General features: G+C 47.6%; 1 protein-coding gene across 12 annotated transcripts in view; it reads left to right on the top strand.

Annotated features, from left to right (window-relative positions):
- The window catches only part of SVOPL (SVOP like), a 181,371-nt gene that overhangs the window by 30,558 nt on the left and 133,852 nt on the right, over positions 1-16,961 (top strand). The window lies entirely within an intron of this gene.

Here is a 16,961-nt window from a genome sequence, read left to right as displayed (position 1 = left end):
AAGTTTTGTTTTCAGTTTTGTTCTCAGGGTTCTTTTGAGGATCGTCACTGAGCCCCTGACAGCTTCCAACTGCAGTTCGTTTGCAGTAATATTCCCAGCGATGGTTTTTTTATATCTCTGTAAGATTCTTCCATTGTTTCCGGTTTTTTTTTTTTTTGTATACCTTGGTCGAGGTTCGTATGAGAGCTAACACACAACTCACAGCAAGGAGGCATGAGACAAGAGGGGCGGGAGTGGAAGGGACAAAACAGTGGGGAACAGACACATTAGGTGAACTGTGGAAGGGAGAGGGATGGGGATGGGACGGGGAACATGGCGAAGAGAAGATGGACATTACAGGGACTTTCAGGAAGGAAAGCAGGAGAAATGAAGGAAGTGGGCTTGGGTGGATTATCGGGGGTAGAAAAGATCGAGGATTTGGATGGGGGAAGATAAGAGGTGGTGGTGAACAGCTGTTTTGAAAGCCTGGAGGGAAGAATGGGAAAGAATAGAGTGAGGAAGTTTATTCCAAAGGCGGGAAAAAAGAGGAATGAAAGAGTGAAGATGAGCAGTGATTCGTGATTTTGGTAGTTTTACCAGAAGGGGGTTGTTGGCGGACCTTGAGCGCCCTGTGGAAATGTGGTGGGGACAAATCGCAGAGAGAGCAGGGGGGGCAAGGCTGGAGAGGAGTCGGTAGACCGACCAACCTGCGGTGATTGAGTGAGAGGCCCAAAGACTCAGCTTCATTGCGGGAGATGCCGATGCCTTTCTCTCTCTTCCGTTGCTCCAATCATCACTTGTAAAATGTTGTTCTTTACTGGGCATTCTTCAGCTTCCAGGATCTTTTCATTTCATTCTTAAGGTCTTGGTATTTGGTCATTTTCTTGATTTCTGCATTGTTTACACCAAAATTACTGGGAACTGATACTTCAATTAACGATGCCTTCTTTTTCTTTTTCTGTTTTTTTATATCTAAGTATGATATCCGGTCACAATGCTTTGTTTTCTATGTTCACGCTCGAAGGGATCGTCAGGTCGTATGTGAATGTTACTTCCTTGTTCTCATTTGGTGCTTTTGGTTCATGTTTCCATGAGTTTTTTGATTTAATTCTGGGACATTGAAGTTTTTCTCGATGTGAAAGTGGATTACTCTCCATACCTTGTTGTGCCTTCGTGTGCACAGTTGTTCTGACATGAGTTTTTTTTTCCATCACGATAAGAGGTGACTCGTACTTTGTTTCTACCTTGCATCACCTACACTTGTCTCAATCTGTCCAATTCTTTTAATAACTCCCTGCTCAGTTATTCTCCCAGTCACCGGTGTATGTCTGTTGATAGTTTGTTTGAAATATTTATTTTCTTTTTGCAATAATTGGGGCTGTATTTGTTGGTGTTTCGGTTTCATGTGTGACATTTATTTGCACCTGTCTTTGGAAATCTTTTGATCGGTGGGTTAGGGATACCTTCTCTGCCTTGCTGTCTTCATGCTTGCATGCAAATTGGATAATGCAATCTGTTGAGCTTTTCATGTATTCAGCCAATCCTACAGTTGTCATTCTGTGCACTTGGTTAAGTTGGGGAAAAAAAAGTTGTCGGGCGTGGGGAAAAACACAGACAATGCCAATTAATATACAGTTCTCAATCCCTCTAAGGCGCAAAGCGCGCGCGCACACACACACACACACACACACACACACACACACACACACACACACACACACACACACACACACACACACACACACACACACACCACACACACACACACAAAACGTAGCTATTTCTGGTGGTCAGGCTGGACCGTGGTGTGGACGCAACTGTCCCTGGATCGGCGTCGGACGAGCTGGCCTTGCTCTCGTCAGGGGGGCAGGAGAAACCGCGGTGCTGTCGACCTCCTGGTCCTGGCCCAAGTCCGCCCACAGCCGCCAGGGAACCAGCTCCGGCGCCAAGCCGCGAGCAGTAGAGGGAGGCAGGTCTGCCCGCCGTTCGACCCCGTACTCCGAGTCAGCAGAACCCAGAGCCAACCAAGGCGAGGCACGAGGCTCGGCAAGGCTCCCAGACACGATCAAGAACACGATCGACTCAGCACAACAACCAGGACGCTCTCTGCCGCCACAGCTTCCACACCAAAAAAACACGATCGTTCTGGTTGTAATCTTCTTCTTCTTCCTTTTCGACCCCGAACAGAACCTTTTTTATCCTTCGTCCTCGTCACTCCCAATCGAGCCGTTTATTGGCCCACCGCCATCGCCTTCCGCCAATCATGATCACGGGGCGGAGCCATCCGCTGCACTGTCCTGTGACGTCACGGCCAGTCTCCAGAGAATACCAAAAGGGGTTTACGCAGACACACTTACCCTCCCGTGTCCCTATCTAATTACGTGACATTTATCATTTCCCTCTTGAAGAAATCAACATTTACTAGACAACCTATCACCACTGAATTGCTACTTATTACATCGAGATCCTGGTAAACTCGAACAGCATGGCATACCTAATTAAACATCCTAATTACCCTTTGAATGCATACCCCCCCCCTCAAACGTAACACTGCCCCCTCCTCTGGTACCGCAGCTCCTGCAAGGTATATCACAGGCGCTACCATACCAGCCTTAACACTTACTGACTCACACCGAATTAACCTAACGAAATAAAGTAGGAGGGGCAATGGGCAGCGAGTCGCAGCTAACTTACCTATCCTGCTTAATGTACTACCCCCTTATGGCCTTATCCTCGCCTAAACAATCATTCGTTTTTTTATTTTTTATTTTATTTTATCACATGAGAGCACTGAGCGAAGTTGCACTCCATCCTCCGGATCATCGCTCTTGCCCAGCACTCTTCCAGTGATCTGGAGAGGGGAAACAAAAGGTTCCACAAAAACACAACACTTATACTTTACATTCCTACTCTAAGCCTTAACGACACTATTCACAGGATATTTACACTTGACTGCCTCCCCCAGTGGATGCTAATAGACCCAGCGTTACCTGGGGAGCCAATTTTCAAATTTGCTTGCCCCAAAATTATGCAGACATCATGCCCTTGCTGCACCTGTCAAGTTGTGCGGGATCGAGTGGGACTCACACATCTTCACAACACTCACACCATGGTCATCATCACATTTCTAGGTCATGGTCCTCATTTTAATCATGCAGGCTGAATCCCGTCGTGGCCGTGGGGTGGGTTACCACAAGATGATGGGGGCATCTCAGGTGCAACCATGCCCACAGGTAAGCTTTAGTCCAACCCGGACGTTTCTCCGCCCCGCTCCCTTTGATTCCCTCCCCCCTGGTAGCCATCAGCTCTAATCCCGTACAACACTCTGGAAGGGGTCTCACTGGCTCCTCTGGCCTTCCTGGGTCGCCAAGGTCCTACCCGCCTTGGTCGCCCAACCAGACCCTCTCCCAGTTGCCTCCAAACACTGTCACCATTAGCCACCAGGTGGTGAATCGCCTTGAAGGGGGTCGTAATTCACGCTCACCGTGAGCTTCAGCAATCCCTGTGGACAAGCACATCATCCCCACCCACAAAACACACATGACTCCCCCACCCCATCGGCCTTACATGTGACACCTGCATTTCTAACACTTCGCCGACCATGACCTTCCCTGTTACCACACCATGTCCAATAAAAAATCAATGTGTGCACCATACATTTCACTTCTTAACTTGAAACAACTCACACAGCACTTCTCACCCGATCCACGCACCAGCCATTGGACAGCCACTCGTGCCCGCTTTGTTACCAATTACCCACTGTCCCGATTGTCACTCTAAAACCCAGCAGAACTTACAAACCCATGCCAATTTTCCCACAATTCTTTTTTTTTTTCACCAAAGGAGGGCACTTCGCCACAATCTCAGCAGCCGAGCATGGCCGTATATGCTCAGCCCAATCTAGTCTCCCCGACCCCCGACAGTGATTTCCGGATCCGACCTATGAAAGGGCATCTCGAATCGACCTGGCGGTTCAGCAGGAGGATTCATCCTCTCCGGGCTTGAAAGTCTATTGGAGGGTCTCTCCATCACTGGGTACCGGCAATATCATTGCATGTGTCCTCTTCGCCCGCACCGGAAACAACTCCCCATAAAAGGCCCCCATGAGTATCGGTGTAATGTCTCTTCCGGTTCCGGACCCCCTCGGCCATAATCGAATTGCTCTATTGGCTGGGCTGGACCCCGCCGCTTTGGCGCACTAACTACTGGATTACCCTTTATCAAACTTGACAGTTTCTGGCAAATTTCCTGAAACATTTGGGTAATGCCAATTTCTCCCAGCCCCCCTCCCTGATCCTGGATCTCCGCCTGTCGGACCGTCACCGATGGCCTCTCTGGCACCCGACCCGGCCGCCTCCATGAGGCCAGCTTGGCTGCGCACTCAGCCGCTCGGTGAACGGTGGGTGGATCCTGTAACTCCACTAGCGCTCGGACCTCAGGGTCCGGAAGAGCAGCTAAAAATTTCTCTAGTGCCAGTCTGTCTCACGCCTCCACTGTGAGGTCCCGATACGCGATCCTGACTGATTGGTAAATGTCCTGTGCCAGCTCCTGCACTGTCTCACCCGGCTTTAATCTGCGGTGCTGGAGCTGGGCCCGCACCAGATCACAGTTTGCCGCGAACCCAAACCGACGGCTCAACGCCTCGCAAATGTGGGAGCTGGTCAACATCCCCTCCGCGATCATGTTTAACACATCTGCGGCTGGTTCCCGCAACGTTGCCACCAAATTCTGTGTACGTTCCCGCTCATTCCACCCGTTTAGTCGGGAAATGCACTCAAATTGCGTCAGAAAAGCTTCAACGCTCCCTGACCCGTCAAAAATTTACCAGGGGGATCACCTTTCCGGTGGCCCGCTTCTCAGTTTCTCCCTTGTCCGAATCCGGCCCAGGGATCAAACACCCTTGTGGCTGCGTATCCAATTTCGGAGCCCACTGTGGCCAAAGATGTTTTGTGGTGAGGGTCTCATGGGTCAATTTTGCCTCCTGTTCCAAACGTTGAATGGACCGATTCACCTCTTCCCGCAGGATCTTCTGGGCCCGCACAACCTCCTCCAAGGCTCCGTCGCGAGTTTGTAGCTGCTCCTCAACCAACCCGGACACTCTACTTACAAAAGACGGCTCTACCAGGCCTTTATCCAAGACTTCATCTTGGCTCATAATTTTATCTTGTTCGTCCAAACGAGCCTCCAATCCTTTTACCTCCTCCGCCAAATTCATCCCTTGCTTCCTCAGCTCTCCCCATTCTTCAACTTGCAGCTGCATACGAGCATCCACACAGGCACGATGACGTTCCAGGCTTTCATCCACTTTATCAACCCTGGTGTTCGTTGCATCAATTTTATCTACCAATTTTTTCCGTATATTTTCCCCCTCCAATGTAATTTCTACCTTTGTTTCCTCCAATCTATCCTCGAATTTACTTTGTATTTCTCCCAATTTAACATCCACACACTCCTGCATCTCAGTTTTCATTTTCTCCATCTTTTCCCCCAATTCATCCCTCATTAAATCAATCCGTGCACCCAACTGTTCCCCCATTACCCCCAATCGATCCGCCATCTCTGCCCCCTGTGCCGTCATGTCTGCCCTCTGTGTCACGAATTGATTTTCCATTTGTGCCGTCATTTCTGCCATTTGTGCCCCCTGTGCCGTCATTTTTGCCCCCTGTGCTGTAATTGCACTCATTAAACGTTCCAACATTGTCCAGATCGTCATCGTGTCAGTTTCCGGCGCTGCGGCTCCGTTACGGGCGATGAAGCACGGTCCACGCTCGGAATGGGGGAGGGTCCAACCCTACCCCCGTCTCTCCCTTCTTCCCCCAACTCGCTGCCAGACACGTGGCCTTCCTCCTCAAACATCTGCACATCCGCCATGGTGCAGAAGTCCCGTTTGCCGCCAATTAATTTAAATTTGAAAAATCCCGCCAAAATTTTCCCGCGCTCGCGCGCTTTTCTGTAGTTATTTTATATTCCAATTCGTGGCGAGATTTTAATCCTGGTATATAATTTAGAGGGGTTCGAACATCCCACTCCTGACACCAATGTGACGTCCACGGGACTTGAACAGTCCCGCCAACGTAGAATGAGCCGAAACGATGGAGGCGATTTATTTGTTTATACCCAAACATGGCGGTTCTAATCGCTCTACCGCAAACGGGACGAGGAAGGTGGCACGAGTCACTTTTCACTGAGTTGATGATGTTTATTTGTTTTTATTATCACCAGAAATAACAAGACTCGGCAAGAAGAGGGATCCGGGGCGATTCGACGGGATGGTGTGGGATCGGGCGTGGGAAAAACACAGACAATTCCAATGAATATACAGTTCTCAATCCCTCTAAGGCGCCAAGCACACACACACACACACACACACACACACACACACACAAAACGTAGCTATTTCTGGTGGTCAGGTTGGACCGTGGTGTGGACGCAACTGTCTCTGGATCGGCGTCGGACGAGCTGGCCTTGCTCTCGTCAGGGGGGCAGGAGAAACCGCGGTGCTGTCGACCTCCTGGTCCTGGCCCAAGTCCGCCCACAGCCGCCAGGGAACCAGCTCCGGCGCCAAGCCGCGAGCAGTAGAGGGAGGCAGGTCTGCCCGCCGTTCGACCCCGTACTCCGAGTCAGCAGAACCCAGAGCCAACCAAGGTGAGGGACGAGGCTCGGCAAGGCTCCCAGACACGATCAAGAACACGATCGACTCAGCACAACAACCAGGACGCTCTCTGCCGCCACAGCTTCCACACCAAAAAAACACGATCGTTCTGGTTGTAATCTTCTTCTTCTTCTTCCTTTTCGACCCCGAACAGAATCTTTTTATCCTTCGTCCTCGTCACTCCCAATCGAGCCGTTTATTGGCCCACCGCCATCGCCTTCCGCCAATCATGATCACGGGGCGGAGCCATCCGCTGCACTGTCCTGTGACGTCACGGCCAGTCTCCAGAGAATACCAAAAGGTGTTTACGCAGACACACTTACCCTATCCCGTGTCCCAATCTAATTACGTGACATTTATCATTTCTCCCTTGAAGAAATGAACATTTACTAGACAACTTATCACCACTGAATTGCTACTTATTACATCGAGATCCTGGTAAACTCGAACAGCATGGCATACCTAATTAAACATCCTAATTACCCTTTGAATGCATACCCCCCCCTCAAACGTAACAATATATATATATATATATATATATATATATATATATATATATATATATATATATATATATATATATATATATATATGTGTGTGTGTCAAAAATACCCTGCGCAGACAGTAACAATCTCCGATTTTGAAAATTCCTCCTAGAAAAAAAGTTATTACGTCAAAATATCTCCACTAATGGAAATCACCAAAAAATTATCTCCGAAACTAGGCAAGCTTTTGAATTCTGTTTGCGGGACTCGAGCAGGGCATTAGCAGAGATGAATTACCGCACATATGATAGATACATCACTATGACGTCATATCAATTTTTATGACATCATTCCTATTTTTGACGTTTTTTGTTTCACAACCCAGAGTTTTCATCGGATCTTCGTGACACTTGCCATGTATATGCAGAAAGCCCACGCGCAGGCAGTAACCATCTCCGATTTTGGAAATTCTTCCTAGAAAAAAGTTAACGTCATAATATCGCCACTCATGGAAATCGCCTATACCATTATCTCTGAAACTAGTTTGTTTCACAGCCTACAGTTTTCATTTAAACTTCCTGAAACTTGGCATATATATGTAAAAGCTCGAATGAGCTAAGATCCTCGTCCTCTTAATGATGACGTCATAAAAACGAATATGACTTAATTGTGATGTATCAGGTTTTCAAAAAATTATCTGTGCTAATGCCTGGCTTGATTCCCGCAAACAAAATTCAAACAGCTTGCCTAGTTTCAGCTTGCCTCTAATTTATCGCAAACTTGATACATCACAATGACGTCATATTCGTTTTTATGACATCATCATTTGGAGGACGAGGATATTAGCTCATTCGAGCTTGTTGGAGAACGTTTTGTGGATAGTGAGGAGTTTCCTTGTTTTGATATCTACTGTAATGATTTCTGCTTGTGGACAGTTTTTTTTTTTTCACAACTATATTGAAATACTGGTACTGCTTGCTTTATCACTTTGATTTTGTTTCTTGGGGAAAGGGATGTTTTCCGAATCGGTCTCGTTCTATGCAAGTATTCTTTGACAAGTTTTGCGCATTTGTTTGCGACCTATTTGGTGGCCCTCTTCTACCCCATGGTATTTGTATGATGCTTTGTTTTCTAGTTCCTGTATTGTTGTATCTCAGTCGATTTTTGTTGATTTACCCTGTACGAATGTGCACTTACCACACTTATCGAGGCAACATTCCTTTGGAATGTCGTCGGTGTACCGTTTCACCAATTTCAGATCTGCCAATGTTTTGTCGTTCAGTAAAAAAGAGTTTTAAAACATCTATGCAAAGTAGACGTGTCACCTTTCTTGTCTCTTTGGAAATTATCTTATTTGATGTCTGGGTGTATCCATGTCTTTGCTCATTAATGAGGTTGCTCAGTGGGTTCAGAGCCAGCAAAACAGGAAGGGCGAAAGGCTGTCACCCTGAAAAGGCTGTATCTTCACTCCTGGTATTTTAATCTTTCCTTCCGAGTGTTTTAACATTATTGGAGTATTCTGGAGCTCCATTGCTTTCTTAATCAGTTTGATTACTTGGGAGATGATCTTGTACAATTGCATGCATTTTATTAATCGTGAATAATGAAAGCAGCACGATGAAAAGGTTTTTTTTTTTTTCGGAGTCGATTGATGCTTTGGAGAATTTGGTTCTTCTGGTTGCACAGATTTTGAGGATGGCCTTGTTTAGGCCAGTGGTTTATTGTTCTGAAGCATCTGCTTTTACATCCCTTCTGTTGTGCCTTTAGGCAATCACTGTTGCATTAGATGGTGGTACATAATTTTTTGTGATGATTCCTGTCGGAAGTTTTCATGGTATTGGTTGATATTTGTGACGTAGTTAGGTTTCTTCATATTTTGGGATGCGGAAGGTGTTGCCATCTGTGAGCCACTCGTATATTACCTTCACCACTTGGATAGGTTTGTGAAATGCTTGAGCCTCGTGATTGTGGAGAGCATCGAATGGCTTCGGACCTGGGCTTTTTGAGTTTGTCATTTTTGCTGGGGGTATTTCCTTTTAGAGTTGCTTTTTCTTTTCCAAGTTTTGGATCCAATCCACCTTTTTGTGTGTTCTCTTGCATCTTCGTAAATTCCTTTCCAGAAATTTTTCTCAGGTTATGTTTTCACCCCTTTCTGCCTTTGATTGTTTGTTTGTCTGTTTGTTTGTGCACAGGATATCTCAAAAAGTTGTGGCCAGATCCAAAAATCCAAAATTGTGCCTTTTTATTATCCCACCATAAACACTGATTTGTAAACTGATGCTTTTGATTTACTAAAACAGACCATACATCTTTAAATGCGGCCCGAAAAGAGGGGTTTTCTAAAATGGTGACATTTCTTTTCCAGAATGGATGACGATTCGAAGACAACTGTGTGTGGTAACTCACAGTAATCAAGTGGTAGTCTGAAAAACCAGAGGGAAATTTTCCTGTGGTAGGGGAGAGATTGATAAAGGGCAAATTTACGTAGATTCAGTTGAGCCAAGCTTAGGATACCTGGTTAATTACAACTTTACACCAGGCAAATTGATGCATCATGGGGTTTTGCTGATGCCAGAGGTCATGGAACCTAAAATTTATTATTATATCGGCTAGTAATTTAGCCGGTCCGGGAGGGGGTTCCACACCGTTCCTGTCCAGATTGGGATGGAGAGTGCAATTAAAATCACCCACCATCATGATGCACCTTTGAAAATCCATTTGCCTCATTTCAGGCCCAAACCTGGTGTAGAAGCGTTGTCGGTCCGTACTGTTTTAAGGAGCATAAACATTCAATAATGTAAACTTGATGTTATTTGTGGTAAATTTGAGGGAGGTTAAGTGTCCTGGGATTATATTCTGGACGGAAAAAGGGGTTCAACAGAAAAGCAACCCCAGCAGTACGGGAATTGGAATCGCTGAAAAAACTGATCGTTTTTATCATGCGCTTCCATTCTGCATGGGATGCTGGAGTGGTGTGGGTCTCTTGCAAGAAAAGTACATCGAACTTTCCTTGTAATGTGAGGTTAATTACTTGAAGTTTGCACAGCTGGCTCACTTTGCCATTGATATTTAGACTACCAAAGATCATTGTTTGAGTTCATCTTTTGCTTTCACAATGTACTTTTTTAACCTGCACCACTGAGGTTCAGTGAAGTGGTGGTCGCTAGGCCGGCGGATGATATTCCTCACCATGTCGATAAATCAGTGCAGGTCAGGAAAATGCTCTTTGATATTGTTGTGGATTCTCGCCCGCCGGTGTGCGAGCGACCGCTTCTAGCCAACAGCGGCCGCCTCGCCCACCGAATGGACAATCCAGTCGCAGCCTTCTGGATCAAACGCCGGAATCCCGCTATGGGTGTGTTTTAGGTGCACACCACAGCCTAGTCAACACTCTACTCGCGCTACAGGGTCAATCGCCGAATTGTCGATATACCTAATTAATCACGCGGGCAGACTACCGAGAGACTGTACCTCAACGGGGCCGCTTGGAAATGAGCCGCTTAAGCAGCTCGCTTCGTTTTGGGATAACCGAGCGGGGTATTATCACGCAGCCCCGTTGGACCCGATCACTTTATCGGCTATTTAAAAACCAACTATATTCCGAACACAGAACAGCAGCTCAATTAAGGGAAGAGGACGCAACGAACGGGTTAACATTTGAACAAGCACATTTATTTACAAAGCACACGTAAACAGTGATGCAGTTATGCAGGTATGCAATTATGCAAGGCCGAACACGCACACAAGTATACAACCAACAAAAGCAATGCAAAACAGCTACTTCCGTCGATCTATTATGTACACACTTATACAGTTCTACTTACGGACATGGCGCCACAACGTTCATTCAAAAGCAACAAAGAGAAAACCCCAGGAAAGATGAGGGGTAGACTGGACCTCTTGGGTCTTTATTTCACGGAGCTGTGATGACCGCAGAAGCTCCGCGAGGCCGGGCTGGTTACCTTCACCTTTGAGGTGCCTCGCTGGGGCGACCCACGACATCCTGTCCCCACGGCGGCTGTCGTGACCGCGGTCCGGCCCAGGCCCCGTCCGACGGCCCGGCGATTCGGGCCCAGCCGGCAACGCCTCAGAGGAATGAACGGGTCTTTTGCTCTTTCAGAGTTGATGCTCTCTTTAATAGCCCGTCCGTCCTTCAGCGCTCCTCGGACTGTCCTGAAGCCCGATCACCTCGAACCGTTCGATGCTGGCTGGCGACCTCTCTCCGGTTCTCCCCACGTCCCGCACACGAACGCGCAGTTCTGCGTGTCACGGCAGGCTTGGCCGCGCTCCCCGCTCCCGTCTCCTCAGCAAACCCAGACCTTCACTGCCCTCCACTGGACTCGAACCTTGGTCTTCACACCACACCAAACCCCGACCGACTGCCCTGAACTCACGCTCTGCGCGCCTTTTTATAGGGTTCGTGAGGCGAGGTTTGATCTCTGCTCTTTCCCCTCTGACCCCCACTGGCTCCGCCCCTCTTGATCTCCTGATCCGAATTCCGAGGCGAAGCTTGGAGCGAGCGGACGTGGTAGAGATCATCGACGCTGAAGGGAGAGTGGACGTGGTAGAAATCACCGTCGCTGGCAACAAGGAAACCCCCGCGTTTGTTTGCAGCGATCTTGCCGTGGCCGGCGCAAAGATGGCGGCGCCCGTGGAGTTGAAGGTGAAGCGATGTTGTTTCGTTGTCGTTTCGTCGTTGGGAGAGCAACACCTCACCAACGTGCTATTCACTGTGGGAGGGAGGGGTGTGTGTGAGAAAAACACACGCAGAGAAAGCGAGAGAGAGCGACAGAGGTGTGGGAGGAGAGTTGCATTTTATGAGGAGGTGGGAGTGAGGAGGGGACAGAGTAAGAGAAAAGGATGGGGGAGAGGAAGTAAAAAAAAAGCAATCACTGACAGCAAAGATGGCGGCGCCCGTGGAGTTGAAGGTGAAGCGATGTTGTTTCGTTGTTGGGTATTGGGGGAGATGCAGTTTCGGAGATGGTGGTTGGCATTGTGGAGAAGGTTGTTGGCGTCGTGGAGAAGGTGGTTGTGTGAGGGCGGTTGTGGAGGAGGCGGTTGTTATGGTTGAAATGCGGTTGGCATTGTGGAGAAGGTAGTTGTGGTTGGCATTGTGGAGAAGGTGGTGGTTGTGGTTGAAATGCGGTTGGCATTGTGGAGAAGGTGGTTTTTGTGGAGCGGTTGGTCAGAGCGATGTTGGTGGTGGAGGTGGTTGTTGTGAAGCGGTTGGTCAGAGCGATGTTGGTGGTGGAGGTGGTTGTTGTGAAGCGGTTGGTCCAAAATAACGATAGCAAAAGAAAAACGGCTCACTCAAAGATCACAGCCCGGTTACACGAATAATTACCCGTTAAACATCGGTGGGGAAATCTATCCGAACACAGACTTATCGACATAACTGATCTAAGGACCTATATGGTGTTCTCTGAATTTCCACAGCCGTAACAATATCGATGTGTCTTATCTTGAAAGTGTGGTTGGGGAATTTGGAAATTTGGGTTGGTGATACGTTCAATTTCCTTTGTTTTGGTGATACTCAATTTCATAATATTCCCCTTCAGACATGTCAGAAGCACTATTTGGGAAACCTATAATTTCTGGTTCTTTGGGCTGCAGAGTAACTTGTGGTCAGCCTGCTCATATTAGTATGTCAATAAAGTAGGGGGGAGGGGAGAAAGAGGGAGGGAGAGAGAGAGAGGAGGCAGGTGTAGGGTGAGACTGGGAAGTGGAGGCAGAGAGGATGAAGGAAGGAGGTGGGGAGAGCAACACCTCACCAACGTGCTATTCACTGTGGGAGGGAGGGGTGTGTGTGAGAAAACACACGCAGAGAAAGCGAGAGAGAGCGACAGAGGTGTGGGAGGAGAGTTGCATTTTATGAGGAGGTGGGAGTGAGGAGGGGACAGAGTAAGAGAAAAGGATGGGGGAGAGGAAGTAAAAAAAAGACAGGTGAGGGATGGAGGTGGAGTTAGCAAAGAAAATGATATGTGACGCTTAATGACCGAACATGAAAAAAATAAAGTGTCAGAACAGCTGTGCACATGATGACACAACAAAGTTTGTCAAGTAATTCGCTGGCACATCTGCAAAAACTTTGATATTCCAATTCCAGAAAATATGTGGGGAAATGAACCAAAAGCAATCACTGACAACAATGAAGTATTGCTCACGTACGACTTGATGATCTCATCTGGCATGAACATCGAAAACAAAGCATTATGACCAGATATCATACTTGGGCACAAACAAAAAGAGAGAAGGCATTGCTAATTGAGGTGTTGATACTCGTGATTTTGGACTAACGATGCAGAAATCAAGAAAATGACCAAATCCCAAGATCTCAAGCATGAAGTGAAAAGATCCTGGAAGCTGAAGAATGCCAAAGTTGTCCCAGCAATGACAAAGAACCTCACAGAGATATAAAAACCATCCCTGGGAATATCATGACAAACAAACTACAGTTGGAAGCCATCCTGAGCTCAGTAATGATCCCGAAGAGAGCCCTCGGCACAAAACTTTGAAAACAGAAAACTTCACAGCTTGGTCCATGAATCGTGACACCGTGACCCCTGGGAGGACTCCATTCCGCATTCTGAACCCCGTATGTACACACACACACACACACACACACACACACACACACACACACACACACACACACACACACACACACACACACACACGACAGTGGATATTTTGAGCCCATCCTTGGAGGACTCCATTCCACAGTCCATTCTCCTGTTTTTTTGTATTATCATATTTGTGTGTGCCTTCTTCCATTATCCTGTCCATTTTACTGTTGTTTTCTTAGCTCATCCTGTCCATTTTTCTGCTCATCCTGTCCATTTCTCTGTTGTTTTCTTTGTCCATCATAATTCTGCCCTTATTTGCCTCAGGCACCACATCATGTCATTCTCGGGCTGCACTGGTGGTGATAACCCGGCGTTCTGCGCTATCACCACCGCATTTTCCAGAGACTGAGGGTGGGGGTTATTTTCCATCTCTCCCATTGCTTCCTCTTCACCCTCCATTGTGACTTCCTGCAGGTCCTGGGTCCATTCCATATCCATATTTACATCATCTGCATGGCCCACCGGAACCTGACCGTGTTGGTCCACCATTGTCCGTCCCAATATATTTAACCAAAATTTTGTCGAACCGCTCTGAATTTCGAGGTGCGTGAAGCGCACCACAGTTCGTCTACCTGACACCAATTTATTGATCAAGGGGGTGGGGGGGGGCGTTCGAAAAATCTCCCACTCCCGGACACCAGTTGTTGCGGCCACGGGTACCGAGACACCAGCTTGTCACTCAGGGGGTTTAATCCCCGGTTGTCCTCGGAAGAGCCGGACCTGGGGCCACCGCTCACAATTAACGTTGTGGTACGGTGGGTTATTTTAGAACCACGAATGCCACCCAGTCAACCACGAGCTCCAGTGTCCACCGTCTAATTATTCCATTGAACTAGAGGTCACGTGGTTACCTGACCAGGGAGCGTGCCCTCGGCAAAGCACCAATGTTATCTCGATTAGATTTTAATTGGGGCGGCCGAGCATTTTCACCACTGATGCATGCTAACTATTTTTGGTCAAATCTGTGGTAATTACCTCCCAGTCTATCGAGGTTTGGACAATGCAAGACCGATGAAAGGAAAGGACAAATAGGGACAGGTTGGAAATCGACAAATGATTTATTAACAATAAAATAAATTAATAAAAAGAACTTTTTATTTTCTGAGGTAACTAAATGAATAGTTAATCAGGCAAAATCAATCAAAATGACAGGACAGAGACAAAGAGCAGATGCTTATTGGGGGTTGACTTACTTGCAGCAAAACACAGACAAGGGTAACCAGCAGATCATTTGGGGTGGGTGGGGGGGGGGAGAAGAGTCGTCTCGCTCACCAGAAATTAGTTGTCCATGAAGTGAAAACATCCTGAAATGTGTGTGTGCATGTCACGTCCGTCGCCAGCACCCAGCCTTGCCTTGCACCCTCTCGCGAACAGCCTTGAATGCCAGTTGACGTCTGGGAGGGCACCGAGATCGTCTGTCGCGGGTTTAGACCCTGGTGCTGTGACATGGGCAGCTCCTCACACTTCATGAAACTGGTTATGTGACTGACCCGCGCCTCACTCATTGGTGACCAACCCGTGCCTCACTCATTGTCGGCACTGCTCACACCCACACGTGCACCACATGCTCACTTGCTCAAGCACTGGGAAGGACGAATTGTTTCATTGTTGGCGCTGGTCAGACACGCACACGCGCACCACACGCTCGCTGGCTCACTTGCACGCTTCCTCTCTGGCTCGCTTCTTCGCTCACGCGTTTCAACTCTCGCTTTCTTTTGGCTCGCTTGCCCTCTCACTTTCTTCTCCTTTTCCTCTCTGGCTTTCTTTCTCATTCTCTTCTCCCTCCTCTTACTTCTCTTCAGAACGGACCTCCAATTCGTTTTTATATATGCGGCCCGTCTCAGTGGGCACAGAGTCTGCCAAGGCTCACACCGCTCCACTTGCGCACGGTTATCATGACGACCTGTGCGCTCTCAAAAAAGGTGGGCGTCGGTGCTCCCGAAAGAAATACGTGCATAAACCTGGCTGAGAAAAATAAGGGTGCCAGCGCTCGCGAAAAAAATGTGTGTAAATGTTTGTCGTAAAGAAAAAAAAAAAAAGCTTCCCAGAAGAGAGGGGATCTATTATTTCCCCTTCTCAGTGCATAACATTTAAAATCCCATTAGACATGGGGATGGGGCTAATCTGAACATGCATTTAAGGAAATAACTGTCTGAGGACCTGGATGTGTGGATGCATTCATCAGACCGGATTCTGAAATCCGTAACTATATACATATATATATATATACACTAGTAGTAATGCCTGGCGTTGCTCGGGCTAGCAATAAAGCCTGGTGTTGCCCGGGCTTTCTTGCAAATTTCCTGAATAGCTGTTAGCGGTTAGCTATTAGGGTTAGGGTTAGGGTTAGCTGTTAGGGTTAGCGTTAGCTGTTAGGGTTAGGGTTAGTGTTAGGGTAGCTAACCCTAACGCTAACAGCTTGGCGTAGCGGAGGTAAACAGCGCCCGGTGCAAAGTGGAAATTTGTGTCCCCCGTAGGCCTTAAACGTGAGTGGATTTGAATGGAAAATCCCATAAGGGATATCGATTTATCGATTTTTTTTTCGAATATCGGAAGTGTTATGGAAAAAATTTATAGCCAATGACTTAAGTTGGACCACAAGCCATAATCGTACCGAATTTGAATGGAATCCTCCTTCGTATGAAGGTATGACAGACCTGAGCCTCGTCCTGGTGGAGGTGTTGCTCTCTTCATCAAAGACTCTATTCCTCACTCTCCCTGCACTGCTCTCACTCCCCCACACCCCCAGGAATACCTCTGGCTTCGGCTTCCCCTCCACTCCCACCTCATGTTTATATGTGTACTGTACCGTCCACCGAACAGTGATGACTCCATCTACACCTCACTCTCCGAAAACATGGACCATCTTCTATCTTCTCATCCAAACTCTCTCTTCCTCTTATGTGGCGACTTCAATTGTCATCACGCCAGTTGGCTAGGTGTGGGTACCTCTCTCACCTGCCATGGGACATCAGCAAAAGCTTTCTGTGACTCATTGGGACTGACTCAATCGGTCAACTTCCCGACCCGGATCTCAACCAATGGTACTCCATCTCTTCTGGATCTGATTTTGACAAATTTCCCTGACAATATCTGCTGCTCTTCCTTCGCTCCAATTGGTTCTTCTGACCACGTCCTTATTAAAGTGGACATCTCTCTGGCTGTTATCAGAGAACCACCTCACCGCCGTCGAGTCTGGCATTTCACTCAAGCCGACTG

This window comes from Eptatretus burgeri, chromosome 6 (assembly GCF_056783735.1).
Source record: "Eptatretus burgeri isolate ZD-2024b chromosome 6, Ebu_testis_v1, whole genome shotgun sequence".
Taxonomy (NCBI): domain Eukaryota; kingdom Metazoa; phylum Chordata; class Myxini; order Myxiniformes; family Myxinidae; genus Eptatretus; species Eptatretus burgeri.
This window is presented reverse-complemented; position numbering and strand designations above follow the sequence as displayed.